The following is a 19,422-nucleotide window of genomic DNA, read 5'->3' on the forward strand; positions in this document are numbered from 1 at the left end:
ATCAGCCTATTAGTGCTCAGACCATACGCTGCACTCTACATCAAATTGGTGTGCGTGGCTGTCATCCCAGGAGGAAGCCTGCTCTGAAGACGGTACACAAGAAAGCCCATCTGTCTCATCAGACCATAGGACATGGTTCCAGTAATCCATGTGCTTTGTTGACATGTCTTCAGCAAACTGTTTGCAGGCTTTCTTGTTTACCGTCTTCAGAGGAGGCTTCCACCTGGGGTGACAGCCATGCACACCAATTTGATGTAGAGTGCGGCGTATGGTCTGAGCACTAACAGGCTGACTCCCCCACCTCTTCGTTCTCTGAAACAATGCTGACAGCACTCCTGTAACGAGTAACGTGACATTTTGGAGAGAAAATAACAAGCAGTACTCAATTTGGACATTTCGGGATGTACGTAGTTTCTATGAGGTGTACTCACTTTTGTTGCCAGGGGTTTAGATATTTATGGCTATATTTTGAGTTATTTTGAGGGGAAAATAAATGAACTCTATTATATAAGCTGCACACAGACAACTTTTCATTGTGTCAAAGTGTCATTTTGACAGTGTTGTCCCGTAAAAAGATATACCGTAATTTCCGGAATATAAGCCGCTACTTTTATCGTTCATTTTGAATCCTGCGGCTTATAGCCCAGTGCGGCTTATTTGTTGATTTATTTGGGTTAATTGGCAACACATGCCTCCTAGCATGCATTGCAACACTCCAGATGTAAGTAACAATCAAAATTCATGTTCTGTGCTAATTATTTATGCATTTACTGTTCCAGTTTCATTAATTGCTTGTTATGGTATTTGGTAACACTTTATTTGACAGCGGCGTCATAAGACTGTCATAACACCGTCATAGTTATGACATGAGACTATCATGGGCATTACTGAATGCTTATGACAGATGTCATTAAGTGTCATCCAGCAAATTATGTTACCAACTCCATTTATGTCCAGCTTGGATCTTTTAAATCCATTCAAAGTGAGATCATTTGCCGAATAAAACTAAATGATAACTGTTATAAGCGTTTGTTAATGCTCATGACAGTCGCATGTCATAATTATGTCTAATCGTCTAATGGCAGTCTTATGGCGCCACTGTCAAATAAAGTGTTACCAAATACCATAACTAGCAATTAATTAAACAACAGGAACAGTAATTGAAAAATAATTAGTACAGAACATTTAAGAACGTATTTTGATTGTTATTTACATCTGTTGCGCTGCAATACATGCTAGGAGGCATGTTGGACAACAACAGTGTTGACAGCAGGTGGCATAAAAGATTGACTGTCTCCCCCAAGGGAGCAGTGATGGCCAAATGAAGCTTCTTGAAGCAATGAAGCTTTGCAAACAATTGGTTCAAATCTTCATGGTGGTTCATTTGGTCTTCTGACCGTCGTATGATGCCGCTATCTAATGAAGTGTTACCGGTTATTATCTTTTGGTGTAAATATCCCATAATACAGTGAGGACAGCTGCGGCCTATAGTCAAGTGTGGCTTATCTGTGAACAAATGCCGTTTTCCTGTCACATTTGGTGGGTGGCGGCTTATAATCAGGTGCGCCTTATAGTGCGAAAATTACGGTACTTAAATATCTGCAGAAATGCGAGGGGTGTACTCACTTTTGTGATACACTGTAGCTGTGCTGTTGTTCCATATGGGTCATCACAGCGTGCAGGGCTATGGTGTTGGCCTTCTCTGTGGATCTGTTTGCCCGGTATGCGAACAGGTGGGGGTCAAGTGCGGGGGGGTGGGAGATAGTTCTTTATGTGGTGGAGAACCAATCTCTTGAAGCTTTTAATGATAATTGGTGCGAGGGCGATTTGACGTTCATTGCTGTCAATGGCAGTAAACGAGTCACTACTGATCCAAAAACAAGTGCATTAGCTCATCTGAGATAGTGTGCTATGAACCAATGCAGAGGATTTCCTTCGGTCCCGAGGATTTAGCACTGCTTTCCAGCCGTCCGACCGCCGACGACAGCTGCTCTAACCCTTCATACGGCGTCCCACTGTAATAAGAAGCCGCTAAACTGCTTTTTGTTGATTCTCCACGCCGCTCGACACGTCCCCACCTGTAGCGGCGAGCTTTATGATTTCGACCAGTTTTAAGCTGTCTGGAGACGTATCAAAGCCATCCACTCCAACCTTGTTGTTATCTTGCATGTCTGTTCTTTTCCCGCAGTGCCCACGGGGTAGTGTCATTGCCTATATTTGTGATGCTGTTGGCACAGCAACAATGGTTTAGTTTAGGCACTGCACATTCCTGATTATTGACACACAACGTTATGGAGGAGGACTAGCTGGCGCGCCGGCCTTCTGATTCACTTGCGAGCGACACCTGTAGCCACGGTGACGGAAATTACAATGAAACGGCCTTTTAGCCTCCAACCGGTTCGACAGAGAGTGCAAGGACGGTCACACAGTTGAAATTTGCTAAAAGAGAGTCTTAACCCTGCTGTGGCCGACACAAGGAAATTCCAAAAAATGCCTTGAATCATTTTGTAGAGGTACCGAATTGAATTTACAGCGGAACTTCTCACAAACCATCAATTTTTTTTTTCTGTCTTGTCATTCTGCGTTGCCAGAATGCCGAGACTATTTCCTTAATCACATGATAATGATCAATACACTTTTGACCAAACAAGACGAGCGGATGTTTAAGATTTAGGATGAATCATAAAAATAGAATAACCGTCAAAAAGGAATTCATTGATTTTTTTTTTTTCTTCTTAACTCTACAGTCCCTGACAAAAGTCTTGTCGCTTATCCATTCTGTAGAAACAATTGCTAATAACTAGAGGTGGGAATCTTTGGGCACCTAACAATTCGATTACAATTCAAAGGCTATGATTCGATTATAAATTGATCATTGGTGACCCCCCGCTATTAGCTGCTCTTAATGTTCTGTACATTAGTTACAAAAACTTTAAAAATAAATAAATAAATAAAAAATAAAAAAGCTATTAGCTGCTTTTAATGTTTTGTACATTAGTTAGAAAAACTGTTTAAAAAACAAAATACAAATAAAAAGCCTCGCAGGCTTAAAGAAACGACTATTTCAGTATCAAGTTAACAGTTAAAAACAATAAATAATATACTCAAATCCCCATTCTGTATCAGCAGCTTTAAACTACATTCAATTAATTTAATGTTGTGAATCAACTGTTAATGTTGTTAAAATTGCTCACGTTATTCCATAATTTCCCTTCTGTCTCCTTTCGACATGTTAAAGATTTAAAACTATTTTAAAGATAGATTCATGTCAATATTTTACCAATTTAGGAGTATTTTAGATAAAAAGTTAATTAGGTTCGCTTGGAAGGTTCGCTACAACAGCCTTGCAGGGAAGTCTACTGCTTTAAGATGGCGGCCGTTTACTAATCCCGCATCTAGCTTTCTGTACATGTGCCGCTAACGCCACCGAGTCTATTTTGCATCTAGTCCTATATAAATATGATATCTACCGTACCATTATGTGGACGTACTTTGTAGCAGCTGTCGACAGCAGTCAGGTATGTTGTTGTTTTTTTTATCTCGCGGCATGAGTTGAGCTAGAGCCGTGAGTTGAGCATTGGCATTACCCGTGTCATGGTCCGCGAACGCGGAAACAAGGTTGGACTCACAACAGACAACAAACGACTGAGGGAAGTGTACAAGGGTTTTTTAAATACAAACCAAAACAAACGCGATCGCGGTAAAAAGGGGAGATAACAAAATGGGTCCGTGACAGGAGGTCGACGGGGATCAATATACAAACGCGAAGGTAAACCAAGGTGGTAGGCAGAGAGCCAATAAAACAACTAAATACACTCACGTACCTGCACAAGGTAGAGGCATACAAACCTAAAGCGACAGGCGACCAAAACCCACGGCAGGGGCGTAATTACAAAAATAACAAGTTACTCGAATGACAAGGATGGCGAATGGCGACCAGCAAGGAAAAATATCTCGGCGTCCTTCCAGTGGATCGCCTGCGTCTTTATACTGTTGTTGATTAGCAGGGATTAGCTACAGGTGCGACATCGGGAACGCCCCCACAGCCGGCTCTGCAACAACACAAAATCTGACCAGGAGCAGAACGTGACAACCCGAGGGCCGGGTAATGACAAGCATGATGTTTAGCTACTCTTGGTCCGTTCCACATTGCGTCCCGAAGACCGCGCGGCGCGCTGTGTTTTACTTCCGCTTTACTTGACATATTTCAAATAATCGGAATTTGGATGTTTGTGAATCATTCTCGAATCTTCCACGGCCGAATCACGAATAATCTTAGAATCGGAAATTTTGCACACCTCTACTAATAACCTGACTTTTAATTATTCAATTGGTTTCAGAAATAGCTCATATGAAAGCTAAGACCCTCCCAAATGATGTTGAACGTACAAAAATATATTTCTTTCACTGAAAAAAGATGTATCATTTAATAAAGACATAAAGGTCAAATTTTGGCAAGACAAAAGTTTTGTACAAAAATATGTTACATAACAAAAGCGAATTAAGTAGTGGTGCTGTGAGATCCAAATTTAATATGTTGGATGACTTTCATGGGCTTTGGCTAGGATTCATACAATTTATTGATGAAGTCATCAGGAACATCAAATAAAGCAGTCTTGCATGCCTCCCAGAGTTCATCAACATTCTTGGGTTTCGTCTTCCATGCTTCCTATTTCATCCTGTTCATGTCTGGTGACTGGGTTGGCCAGTCCTGGCGGATCTCAATCTTCTTTGCCATGAGGAACTTTGAGGTAGAGTTCGAAGTATGCGATAGAGCACCATCCTGCTGCAGATTTGTCCCTTTTTATGGTTAGGAATGTAAGAGGCAGCTAAGATTTGATTATATTTCAGACTATTTATGTTGCCTTCCACCCTGCAGATCTCTCGCACCCGAGACCATGATTTTGTTAATGATGTAACCACCAAACTTCACTGTTTTCTGAGTGAATCTCAGATCCATGCGGGCTCCAGTAGGTCTCCTGCAATATTTGCGGTGACTGTGGTGTAATTCAATGGAAGATTCATCTGAAAAATCCACCTTTTACCACAAAACAGTGAAGTTTGGTGGTGGCAAAATCATGGTCTGGGGTTACATCCAGTATGGGGGGGTGTGAGAGACCTGCAGGGTGGAAGGCAACATAAATAGTCTGAAATATCAACAAATCTTAGCTGCCTCTTACATTCCCAACCATAAAAAGGGACAAATTCTGCAGCAGGATGGTGCTCCATCGCATATTTCAATCTAGATCCTCCAGGACTGGCCAGCCCAGTCACCAGACATGAACATCAATGAGCATGTCTGGGGTAGGATGAAAGAGGAAGCATGGAAGACGAAACCCAAGAATGTTGATGAACTCTAGGAGGCATGCAAGACTGCTTTCTTTGATGTTCCTGATGACTTCATCAATAAATTGTATGAATCCTTGCCCAACTGCATGGATGCAGTCCTTCAAGCCCATGGAAGTCATACAAAATATTAAATTTGGATCTTACAGCACCACTACTTAATTTGCTTATGTTATGTAACATATTTTGTATTTGAAGTACATTTTTTGTTCAATTTTCACACTACTTTATGTAGGCGACAAAACTTTTGTCATGACAAAATTTGACCTTTATTTCTTTATTAAATGATAAATCTTTTTTTCAGTGAAACAAATATACATTCAACATCATTTGGGAGGGTCTTAGCTTTCATATGAGCCATCTCTGAAACCAATTGAATAATTAAAAGTCAGGTTATTAGCAATTGTTTCTACAAAATGGATAAGCAACAAGATTTTTGTCAGGGACTGTATGCCATTGACAGCAAAACTGGTCAAATCTATTTGAACTGAGATGGATGCCATTGATTGATCATGTTTCGTTCCAGTGTTGTTTTTGTCAGACCTTTTAATCTTCGTCTTAGTTTCTTGGATGAAAATACTTGTTAGTCTTGGTCACATTTTAGTTATTTCAAAATGTCTTCGTCTAGTTTTAGTCAACGAAAACGAAGACAAATTTTGTCTAGTTTTAGTTGACAATTTTCAAAATGCTGAAGAGGATACCGACGGAAAGCTGAATCTTGGATTCAGGAGGAGCAGTGTGGTTTTCGTCAAGGCCGCTGAACAGAGGACCAACTCTCGAGGTCCTCGAGGGTGCATGGGTGTTCGCCCAACAGGTCTACATGTGTTTTGTGGATTTGGAGTAGGCGTTCCACCGTGTACCTCGGGGAGTCCTGTTGTGGGTGCTTCAGGAGTACGGGGCATCGAGCCCCTTGGTAAGGGCTGTTTGGTCCGTGTACGATTAGTGTCAGAGTTTTGTCCGCATTGTCGGCATTAAGTCTGAATCATTCCCAGTAAGGGTTGGACTCCGCCAAGTTTGCCCTTTGTCACCGATTCTGTTAATAATTTTCATGGACAGAATTTCTAGGAGCAGCCGAAGCATCGATGGGGTCCGATTTGGTGGCCTTAGCATTGCATCTCTGCTTTTTGCAGATGACATTGGCTTCATCAAGCCGTGACCTCCATCTCTCACTGGAATGGTTCCCAGCCGAATGTGAAGCGGTTGGGGTGAAGATCAGCACCTCCAAATCCGCGACCATGGTCTTCAGTCGGAAAAGGGTGGCGTGCCCTCTCTGGGTCGGGATGAGATCCTGACCCAAGTGGAGGAGTTCAAGTACCTTGGGGTCTTGTTCATGAGTGACAGTAGGAGGGAGCGAGAGATCGACAGGCGGATCGGTGCTGGGTCTGCAGTAATGCAGACTCTGCACCGGTCCTTAGTGGTGAAGAAGGAGCTGAGCCGAGAGGCAAAGCTCTCGATTTACCAGTCGATCTACGTTCCTACCCTCACCTATGGTCACGAGCTGTGGGTCGTGACCGCAAGGACAAAATCAAGGATACAAGCGGCCGAAATGTCTTCCGCAGGGTGGCCGGGGTTTCCCTTAGAGATAGGGTGAGAAGCTCGGTCATCCGGGAGGGACTCTCCTCCGAGTTGAGAGGGGCCAGTTGAGGTGGCTCGGGCATCTGGTTCAAATGCCTCCTGGATGCCTCCCTGGAGAGGTGTTTCGGGCATGTCCCACTGGCGGAACACCCCGGCGACGACCCAGGACACAGTCTCTGGGCTGGCCTGGGAATGCTTTGGGATCCCGCCTGAGGAGCTGGTTGAAGTGGCTGGGGAGAAGGAAGTCTGGGCTTCCCTGCTAAAGATTCTGCCCCCGTGACCCGACCCCGGATTAAGAGGCAGGGGATGGATAAATGGATAAATTCTCAAAAAGTTATCGTTTATAAACTACAAAAGTTTTAGTCCACGAATAAATAAATAATTAATTTAAGGTTTCCAACAATTTCGAATGAAAATTGACAGACGAGCACATAATTGTTAAATTAAATTCATTGGTTGCCATTGACAGCCATCGACGTCCGATAGGTTTGACATGAGAGATGGCAGCAAATGAACCCATTTTTCATTCGATGCCACCCTCCCAGTTCAAATGAATTGGACGTCTAGTAGTGATAAACTCAATACAATTGTTTTTCTATTTATTACTTGTTTAATAAAAAATTGTAGAATTATTTCACATATAGATAATTGTTATATTGCCATACTGTGAGACAATGGTTATTGTGAGCCTTGTATCATATTTTGAGCTACCCAGAGGTTTCCACCCCTACTGGATATTGAAATATTATGAATTGAAATACTGGAAATGACTGAATAAATGAGTGCCCGGAAGCTTTTGGGTAATAATCCAGAGACATAATCTGCAAATTGTGTGAAACACGATCAGTTTTTAGTTCATTTCACATTGTTGGTAATGGTAATGTCCTTAGCGGCGGCTGGCGGAGACATGATCTAACTGGATAGGACGGGTAGGAGAGCGCAATTTAGCGGAACAAGACTGGGCCTGTTTGCGAGGCGCCCACTCATCCCTAAGTGGTTTTGTTTGGCCCGGTCCCTTTTGTTGACGCTCCCATTCTCTCATGCCTATTAGATTTCCACGCATGGACGGACACCGAGCCGATACAGTATGCGCCAATGTCTTCGTTACACGGATCGTTTTTATTCCGCCGAGAATCGGACGCTTTTCTTAGAATACCCGAAAGCTCATGTTCCAGGTGCTTTCAGCGTACACCTGCCGCCACTTAAATGGGACTCATGGACTGCCTTTGACGGCGCTAGAAGTCCAATTGATTTTAACTGGGAGACGTTGCCTTCCCAGTCATGATTGGACGCCTAGTGCTGTCAGCGGCATTGAAACATGAGCATTCACTGCCAGCACCTTGGAGTTCAAATTAATTAGATATCTATAGTTATCAACAAAAGACAATTGAGATATGTTATGGTTTGAGTTTGCTTCTGTGCCCTAGTGCGTCTTGTCCATGTGTGCAAAAAATGGCGTCATTGTAATTTGTTTGAGGCAATGCATGCACATGCGTTAAATGCATCAAATATTTTAACGTGATTAGTTTAAAAATTTAATTACCGCCAGTTAATGCCATAGACGGAGTTTGACGTTTTGGGCAGGGGGGGCACAACCTGTTGATGACCCCTAAACGCAGTGTGTCGTGCCAATGTAGTTACCCCAGTCAAAAATTTGTAACCCCTGGGCGGAGCTATATGGAGGTAGATTTGTGTCTTTATTATTCAATGATGTGTTTGAATGCAAAAATGAATTTGAAACTAAGGAAAAAAAAAAAAAAATGCATGTAAAAGCTATTTTTCTTTGATTCATTTTTATTTTATATAAGTACTGTGCAAAAGTTTTAGGCAGGACCCCTGCCTAAGACGTTTGCACAGTACTGTATATATATTTTTTTTAATTATTAAATTTATTAGGATCATGGAAGCTTCCACTTGGGGAAAATATATACATACAGTATATCCTGTATATACATAATATAATAAAAATATACAGTACTGTGCAAAAGTTTGAGGCAGGTGTCCTGCCTCAAACTTTTGCACAGTACTGTATATATATGTATATATTTTTTTTTTTGATTGAAGCAACTTTTTGATTGAAGTATTGCTGATTTGTGTTTGGGCCACATTTTGGCTATGACATTTTTGTCTTTATTTTTCAATCAAAAAATAAGTCGCTTCAAAATAATAAAGATTTTCAAAAAGAAAAATCACTTCGATCCAAAAAAAGAAAAATTTCAATCATAGAAAATAGTTTTTTGAATGCGAAAAAATATTTGAGATTGAAAGTTTTGCATTTGAAAACTTAATTTTTCATTGAAAAAGTTTTCTCTGATTGAAGCAACCCTTTTTGTCATTGGGCCATATTATGATTAGGACATTTGTGTCTAAATCATTCAATCCCCGAAAAAGTTGCTTCAATCAAAAAAAATGTTTTCAATCAAAGAAAAAAATCCTTTAAAAATGTTTTTTTCTCTAATATATATATTAAATTATATGCAAAGCAAATGACCGTCTAAGGTGCTCGAAAAATAATTTCGACCCATTATAAAAAGGTTTTTTTGTTCATTTCATTCATTTGTGTTGCAGTTTTATTGCTTTACAACTTTAATATATATGTACCGTATTGGCCCGAATATTAGACGGTGTTTTTTGCATTGAAATAAGACTGAAAAAGTGGGAGTCGTCTTATACTCGGGGTCTAGACATTATACCCATTCACGACGCTAGATGGCGCCAGATATCATTGAAGCGATGTTCTGTCATGACAGATCTCAGCTACTCTCAAGTTTAACCAGTTTGCATTATTTTATTATGTTTTTCCTTATTCAGATTTGTTTCAAGACTACAGTTACAGTTAGACTTCACTTTGATGGTTAATGCAGTTATTACAATTTATTTACATTTCAAAAACCATAAGCCATTTATTTAGGAATGTGATTGCACTTTAGTTTTCATATTTAAATGTGCAGATATTAAGATTTGAATGAGGCAAAATAACATGCTTTTTCTTTCAAATATATTGTTATAATCATTTGTTTCAGATGTAATGTAATTATTTTCTGAATAAAAATAAATTTGGTGTTCAAAAAGTCTTTTTTTCAAACTTGAGTCTTGAAAAAGAGGGGGTCGTCTTATAATCAGGGCCGTCTTATATTCTGGCCAATACGGTATTAACCTCTAGTGGTAACAGTGAATATGACATAACTCATTTAACATGGCTGAATCTGGCTGCTTGTCCCTGTTAAGACCAATTTAAGGTCATTTTTTAATTTTAGGTAATACGTTTATGTGTTTGTAATTTAGTTTGAATGATTTGTTGAGAACTTTTATACATATATAGGAAAGTCAATGACACTATTCGGCCACCGGGTGGGTTAAATCTGCTTATTGTTAACGCGATAAATTTGACAGCACTAGTTTTTACCAGTGCTAGACACGCTAAAGACGCTGGCTGGTGTTAACTCTCGTCGCTGGTGGGAAACATTCATGACAGTGTTTACTCACCTTTAATTTTGTATAAATGCAAAATCATATTGGAGGTATTACCTCCTCGGCAGCCACCCTCCACAAACATGTTTTACACATCTGTTGGCCCTCCTTTTTTAAGTCGCGGTCGTCTGTCACTATTCTGTAGCCTAAGAATTCCCAGACCAGCGATTTTGTTTTCTTCGATGGGGAGAAAAAGTTCAGGAGTTTTACCTCCTCCAGCCATCGTGTAGCACAGCTGACTCACTAACACTGAGCAACAACTGCTGGGGAAGGGTTGAGCCTTATAGCTGCAAGCGAGGGATTTCTCCTTGCATTTTTGGGACATTAAAAATAGCTAATACCGTCGGGACGATATGACGGAAAATTTACGCGGTTTTGATACATTGACGTTTACATAGTACGGTGTACCTTGAAACCGGTCATCGGCACATGTCTAATCGTGTGTCGAAGTACCACTGTATTTGCATCATCCCTACATCGTTGCGTGTCACGTCGATGAGGAATTTGCACTTATTTCTCCAGCGCCAACGTGGAACACCTGCGCTACGTCGCGAGGCGGCGTGGGAAGTTCTCAGCACTTCCTGACCCCACGCGCTCCGCCGGCGCATTGCCCTTGGTCACGTGACAAAGGAATGCTGGCGGCCTTTTGTTTTAACATCCACGGCACTCATGAAGTTGAGAGCAACTTTGCATACTATGGAGTTATGGCTCCCCTGGCACTTTGGCTCGCTATTCTCCCAGTTGCTCCCAAACAGGATTTGTCCCCCCCGACACATACTCTTTTAAATCACTTCAAGCGCCACTGAGGCCTTTTTTTTTTTTTTTTTGCAGCCCAAAGCGGGCACCCAATGGAATGGCATCACACGGCCTTGGACACATCAAGATAATCTACCCCCCCACCCCTTTTTTTTTCAATGTTTTAGGCCAAAACAAAAGGCGGGCCCAGTGAAGCGCATCTCGGCTGGTGGGCTGAATAGAGGGGCCCCTTTCATGGCTGTTTATGAGCACCCCTCTTGAAAAACACACATACAAATCACATCCAGTTCTCCCAAGAGCTGCTCTGATACGGGGCAGAGGGCGGGATTCTCACCCTGCTTCTCTTTTTCCGACCCCCCCCTCACCTCACTTGATGGATTTCCACCCCACGGACTTTACCGTCCAATCCGCGGGTTTGTTTGTGGACGTTACGTAAGAACAAGCGGGCCAAACACTTGTGGAAAACATCATTAAGAAGGTTTACGCGGCAGATGCGGGACAGACGGCACAAATAATGATGTCAAATTGTTGGGTTCAAAATAAACAAGGCTGTTGATTAGGGGGAATTTGGCTTTTTAGGTTCTTATGCGTTATGATTACACAGATTCTGTCCACAAAGTATGAAAATCATCGACTGATTGGAACGTGTTTGCTTTCCGATATTAATGCGTGTTCCAGTGATACAAAAGAAAAAATCAAATCGGCCATTTTACTGTCCTCAAAAGGAGGAAAACCATTTCAGCGTAATTTATGAGCATAAATGAGATCAATATACTGTAGGGCTTCAGCCATCGATTATTTAAGTACAGGTAGTCCCTGGGTTATGATGATTGTTACGATAATTTCAAATCTTCGACGCTGAAGTTTTGTCCACAATTTGTCTCCAGTTGTTTTTTTGTTTGTTTGTTTTTGAAGTCTTGTAAACAGTACCTTATTGTACTTCAAAGTATCTTGTTTTTTACTTTTTTAATATGAGGTTTTCTGTCCTAACCAAACATGAAGTTATTCAGCTTGACGGACATCAAACAACTGTACGAGTTGAATCTTTTGACTTCCTTCACTTTTAACAATTTGTAAAGCTGTAACACACATACAGTGCCCTACATAATTATTGGCATCCCTGAAAAAGATGGGTTTTTTTAGCTTCTAAATTTTTTTTTTTTATTCAAATAATATGGGACCTTAATGGAAAAAAAGAGAAAAATCCAACCTTTAATACAAGTGCATTCATTCAGTGAGGAAAAATCCCACATAAAGAAAAAAATATTTGACATCAAATAATGTGTGTCACAATTATTAGCACCCCTGGTGTTAATACTTTGTACAACCCCCTTTTGCCAACAAAACAAGGTCTGGGGACTGAGATGGCCATGGGTGGAGTTTGATTTTGTGTTGCCAAAAAACTCAATCTTGGTCTCATCTGACCAAAGCACACGGTCCCAGTTGTAGCCTGGGACCATGTATTTTTGTGTGAGACCAAGATTGAGCTTTTTGGCAACAAACACTCTTAGTGGGTCTGGCGTGCCACAAAAGATGCGCATGCTGAAAAGCACCTCATACCCACTGTGAAGTATGGGGGTGGGTCAGTGATGCTGTGGAGCTGTTTCGCTTCCAAAGGCCCTGGGAACCTAGTTCGGGTTCATGGCATCATGAATGCTTTGAAATACCAGGACATTTTAAATCAAAATCTGTTGCCCTCTGCCCGAAAGCTGAAGATAGGTCGTTACTGGTTCTTTCAGCAAGACAATGACCCTAAACATATGGGCAAATCTACACAGAAATGGTTCGCCAGACACAAAATCAAGCTCCTTCGATGGCCATCTCAGTCCCCAGACCTTGTTATGTTGGCAAAAGGGGGTTGTACAAAGTATGACCACCAGGGGTGCTAATAATTGTGACACACATTATTTGATGTCAAAATTTTTTTTCTTTATGTGGGATTTTTTTCCCCACTGAATGAATGCACTTTTTTTTTTCTATTTTTTTCCCATTAAGGTCCATTATTATTTGAATTTAAAAAATATATTAGAAGCTAAAAAAAACACATCTTTTTCAGGGGTGCCAATAATTATGGAGGGCACTGTATGTACACTTACAGTCCCTGACAAAAGTCTTGTCGCTTATCCATTTTGTAGAAACAGTTGCTAATAACCTGGCTTTTAATTTTTCAATTGGTTTCAGAGATGTCTCATATGAAAGCTAGACCCACCCAAATGATGTTGAATGTATAAAAATATATTTGTTTCACTGAAAAAAGATTGATCATTTGATGAAGATATAAAGGTCAAATTTTGGCAACACAAAAGTTTTGTCGCCTACAGAAAGTAGTGTGAAAATTGGACAAAAAACGTACTTCAAATACAAAAATATGTTACATGACATAAGCGAATGAAGTAGTGGTGCTGTGGGATCCAAATTTAACATTTTGTATGACTTCCACGGGCGTTGGCAAGGATTCATACAATTTATTGATGAAGTCATCAGGAACATCAAAGAAAGCAGTCTTGCATGCCTCCCAGAGTTTATCAACTTTTTTGGGTTTCGTCTTCCATGCTTCATCTTTCATCTTACCCCAGACATGCTCAATGATGTTCATGTCTGGTGACTGGGCTGGCCAGTCATGGAGGATCTTGATCTTCTTTGCCTTGAAGAACTTGGAGGTAGAGATTGAAGTATGCGATGGAGCATCATCCTGCTGCAGAATTTGTCCCTTTTTATGGTTAGGAATGTAAGAGGCAGATAAGATTTGTTTATATTTTACCCTGCAGATCTATCAGGATGCAGACAATTAAAAAAACGTGAGGCATTTGCCAAGGCCCACAGCCTGTCAAAAGGATTGACGCTGGAAAAATGGCAAAAGGTGGATTTTTGAGAGGAATCTTCTATTGAATTACACCACAGTCGCCGCAAATATTGCAGGAGACCTACTTGAGCCCGCATGGATCTGAGATTCACTCAGAAAACAGTAAAGTTTCGTGGTGGCAAAATCATGGTGTGGCGTTACATCCAGTATGGAGGTGTGCGAGAGATCTGCAGGGTGGAAGGCAACTTAAATAGTCTGAAATATCAACAAATCTTTGCTGCCTCTTACATTCCTAACCATAAAAAGGGACACATTCTGCAGCAGGATGGTGCTCCATCACATACTTCAATCTCTACCTCAAAGTTCCTCAAGGCAAAGAAGATCAATGTCCTCTAGGACTGGCCAGCCCAGTCACCAGACATGGGTAGGATGAAAGAGGGAAGCATGGAAGACGAAACCCAAGAATGTTGATGAACTCTTGGAGGCAAGCAAGACTGCTTTCTTTGATGTTCCTGATTATTTCATCAATAAATTGTATGAATCCTTGCCGAAGCCCATGGAAGTCATACAAAATATTAAATTTGGATCTCACAGCACCACTACTTCATTCGCTCATGTTATATAAAAAATTTTTTGTATTTGAAGTACATTTTTTGTTCAATTTTCACACTACTTTCTGTAGGCGACAAAACATTTGTCTTGCCAAAATTTGACCTTTATGTCTTCATTAAATGATAAATCTTTTTTCAGTGAAACAAATATACTTTTGTACATTCAACATCATTAGGGAGGGTCTTAGCTTTCATACGAGCCATTTCTGCAACCAATTGAATAATTAAAAGTCAGGTTATTAGCAATTGTTTCTACAAAATGGATAAGCGACAAGACTTTTGTCAGTGACTGTACTTCCACACGTGAAATAGAGCGCATATACACACAAAGAAGAACATATTTTCGCACACGAAGAAGAGGGCACACGCATACACAAGGGTGAGCGTGTTTGCACCCACAAAGTAGTCGCATAGCCGAGTGAGAGGGGAAAGATCGCAGTTTAGCTCGCTGTCTAGCTAGGACCAGTTTACCATAATAAATCGGAAAAAAACAATTTCAGCTTAATTCATGAGCATAAATGAGATTGCAGTCAGTTTATTGCAGTGTAACAGTTTAATGTGATTTTATTGGAAATGTGAGTCAGTTCCTGATATAACCTGGTTTATTGAGTTTGTGCAATCATCAACTCAAAGTGTCTTGAATCAATATTTCCTATTTGATATATGAGGGGACAGAAAAAGTGTCGGTTGAAGATTACAACCTTTTTCTTAAAATTAATGACTATACAGGATTTCCTGTAAGCAGATTACAATGACGTTGTCATCCAAAAATAACAGTTTCTAAACCAATAGTACTGTTTTACTGAGTAATTATCAAATAATTCTTTGTTTTTGTTTTTTAATAAATAAATTAAGAAACAAAAAACAAACTTAAAATCCCCATCCCATAGAACCCCTTAAATGAAAAGGAGTGTTCTGATTATATAAAACCCTAACCCTAACCCTTGAGGTTTTAACGATGTGAACCCTAAACCCAAGGGTTAAGTGGTTAGTGTTGAGGTTAGGGCCCTAACCTCAACCCTTTCATCCTTGTGTAAAGGAATTTTTATGAAACGTATTGTCTTGAAATAACTTTTTCTTCTGTTCCAAATATCTCCACTGAGTTCCAAACCAAACAAACAAAACAAAAAAATAATGTCAGCATCACTTGTAACATGAAAAATGATGTAATTATAGAGTTCCGTATTTTTCGGATGATAAGTCGCACCCGCAAAAAACATGCGCAATGAAGAAGAAACAACATACAGTATATAAATCGCACCGGAATATAAGGCTCGGTTCATACCGCAGGTCTTAATGCACAACTCCGATTTTTTGTCATATCTGGATTTTTTTTTTGGGCGTTCCCATTTAGACTTCCTTTGTCCATTGAGCCTCTTCAAGTAATCGGCATGCGCACTAATTCGCAGTCCGACACAGACTTAGCAAATTGACCCGCATGCGCAGTAGCATCAAAACAAATGACTATACATGCTGGCTCTACGTCATTCTAGGGTGATCATATTTTGATTTCCAAAAAGAGGACACAAATAACAGACCTAAAAAATCCCTTTTTAGTCTTATATTCAAAGTTTATATGGATGAATATATGGATGCACTGTGCACTGTACATGCACTGTGTGTGAAGTACAGTACTGCTATTTTGGCGCACAGAAGGAAAACTAAGCAATCTCAGGCTTAACCCCCATCCCCAATTTATTTTTTAATGACCATTGTCAAGCCTGCCTCTTCCCTAAAAGCCGAGTTCAAGATAAGCGCTAACGTTACTGCACAGCTCTGTCGCTGCCGTAGCGCCCTGTCTCTCTTGTTCTTTGTTGACGTAACTGCTGCATGAATTCTGACTTGGGAGACTTCAGACCGCATTCACATTCTGGAAAAATGTGGCACAGATCAGATTTTAACCACATCCAAAAATGACCTAGATTGCATTTGAAATGCTCCACTTTTAGCCAACCTGTACCGTTCAAGTTTATGCCTCACACGAGTTGGAAATACACGAGAAGAGAAAAAAAAAAAATCAGATTTGTGCATTAAGATCTGCGCTATAAACCTAGCCTTAGTAGCAATTTGTGGTGAAATTTATTTGATAAAATGCAACACCATGAACTGAGTCATCTTAAAAGGCAATTAAAAATAAAAATACAATGAAGAACAACAGGCTGAATAAATGTACGGTAAACTAATCTTACATGATGCATAAATAACGAACTGAGAATGTGCCCTGTATGCTAACGTAACATAGTTATTAAGAGTTATTCAGATAACTATAGCATAAAAAACATGCTAACAAGTTTACCAAACCATTATTGTCACTCCAAATCACTAAACCCTATGAAATCATCATGGTTTTATTTGTTTTTAAATTACCGCCAATGTTGAAACATAGGCCTTGAGCGCCTTCTTGTGGTTTAGTGTTGAAACAACATGTGAAATGATATACCACATTGGCCCGAATATATGATAGACAGTGTTTATTGCATTAAAATAAGACTGAAAAGGTGGGGGGGTCGTCTTATATTCGCGGTCTAGACATTGTACCCATTCACGACGCTAGATGGCGCCAGATATCATTGAAGCGATGTTCTGTCATGACAGATCTCAGCTACTCGCAAGTTTAACCAGTTTGCATTATTTCATTGCAATGTTTTTCGTTATTCAGATTTGTTTCAAGACTACGGTTACAGTTCGACTTCACTTTGACGGTTATTGCAGTTATTGCAATTTTGTTTTTAATCACAATAGATTGCTTTATTTACATTTCAAAAACCAGAAGCCATTCAATTACCAATGTGATTGCACTTTAGTTTACATGTTTAAATGTTCAGATGTTAAGATTTGAATGAGGCAAAAATAACATGCTTTTTCTCTCAAATATATTGTTATAATCATTTGTTTCAGATGTACTGTAATTATTTTCTGTATAAAAATTGGGTGTTCAAAAAGTCTTTTTTTCAAACTTGAGTCTTGAAAAAGGGGGGGGTTGTCTAATAATCAGGGCTGTCTTATATTCTGGCCAATACGGTAAATCGCTCCACCAGCCAAACTATGAAAAAAAAACTAACTTACAGTCTGAAAAATATGGTAAATCGCGATTTAAGCTTTGTTAAATGCAAGTTTTGCATGGTAGCATTACTTATTGTTTTAACATTATGAATGACTGTTTCATTATTAGTCACTTCATTTTACAACTTGAAAACAGATGCTATATTGATATACAATCCTGAAAAATAATGTAAAAGATTACACATTTTGCTTAAATACAATGGACACAGGGGGCCAGTGTAATACAAACAGATTAAAGGGTATGACAACACGTGGGGAAATGCTAATATTCCATCATTTATCCATAAACGCATGCCTTTTGGATTCATATCATGCCACTTCGTGTAATTACACACATCGCAACACCAAAAAAATGATAGAAATTTGGATCGATTGTCAAGCTAAAAGGACCCGCTCACCAGATCCCGGAAATCTAGCATATTGTGCGTGACGTAACTACAAGGAAACAACCGGCTCAGTGCTTAGTACAGAATGGCGGCGATGATAGCGGACAATTTCGTTTCTAGTTGCAGCGAGGAATCCGACGTAACCAACATTCTTCTAATGGTGACGAGGAGAGTTATGAACCTTTCTTTGGTGTTTTGGGTTATCAATTTGAGCCCAAACAAAAGCCAATGCAGCCTAATGAAAGGATCATTGAGAGGAGCAATCACACTGATGAAACACCGAATGGTTTGTTTTGCATTTCTTTTTGTGAAGCTGATACACCGTGACCACAAAATAATGTAATGTATAGAATAATTATAATTTATTGTACTATCATACGTTTTCGCTCAGCCAACAGACACAAATATGAATGGGATTCGAGGATTTGTTCTATATATTTTACGAGCGATAATTTATACATGTGTCCAGTCCTATATCCAATGAGTGATATGTTTTTATTATAAAAGAGTACTCACTCTGGCCATTTCGAGCTTGTCTGCTCCGCTCCTTTGGTTAGCCTGGAGTGGTCTCATCAGAGCCAGTCGTCCTCTTTCTTGATATCTCGGGACATTTAGGTGGCTGTGCGTGTTTGGTGGCTGCTTTCATCAGCAATTTCTTAGCAAAACCTGATTTCATTTGTCCATAGTTCGAATAGCTTTCAGGTGTAAAATGCGCACCACACAAAACCGTGCCGGAGGCTGGGTCTGCAAAATTAGCCCTCTTAGCACGGACGAACTTTACTAATTTTCTGCATAGTCCAGCTCTTTTTCTCGCGTTCGGGAACTCATGGGTACTACATTGCGACAAATGGCTATTTGTAGACCACATAGCATGACAGGTTTGAACCATTTTAGCGTTTTTTTGATAAAACACGAACGCAACTCTCTCGTCGATAAACAACGATTGCACCTGCCTCGACCTTTCGTTTCCTTGTTATGACGTCTCCGCCCCATTTGGCTGTTTCCAGAATACTTTCGGAAATGTGCGTAATTTTTTATCTATTTTTGATAATTGCTCATAAATGCGATTTATTTTTTTGTTAACTTTATTAATATTTGTTATCTTGCCATATAACAGTTCTATTTATATCTCACAGCCCCTTAGTGTTCTAATACCCTTTAAAGGCTAAAATACTCATGTGACGACTACGCATCGATAACACGTAACTCAAAAATCCGTAAGATGGGAAACTTGTCTGTCAAGGCACCACTGCATTGTTTATATTTTTTACATGTAAGCTATATAAACAAGAGGCAAAACAAACTTATCCCACCTCACCAAGGGTGGCAGACGCGCTCTAAAGCCGACTTGGCAATCACGTTGGTGGTTAACTACCCTTTTCCGCTGGCTGTCAGATCCCGTCCGACAGGT

Source organism: Corythoichthys intestinalis, chromosome 16 (genome assembly GCF_030265065.1).
Source record: "Corythoichthys intestinalis isolate RoL2023-P3 chromosome 16, ASM3026506v1, whole genome shotgun sequence".
NCBI lineage: Eukaryota > Metazoa > Chordata > Actinopteri > Syngnathiformes > Syngnathidae > Corythoichthys > Corythoichthys intestinalis.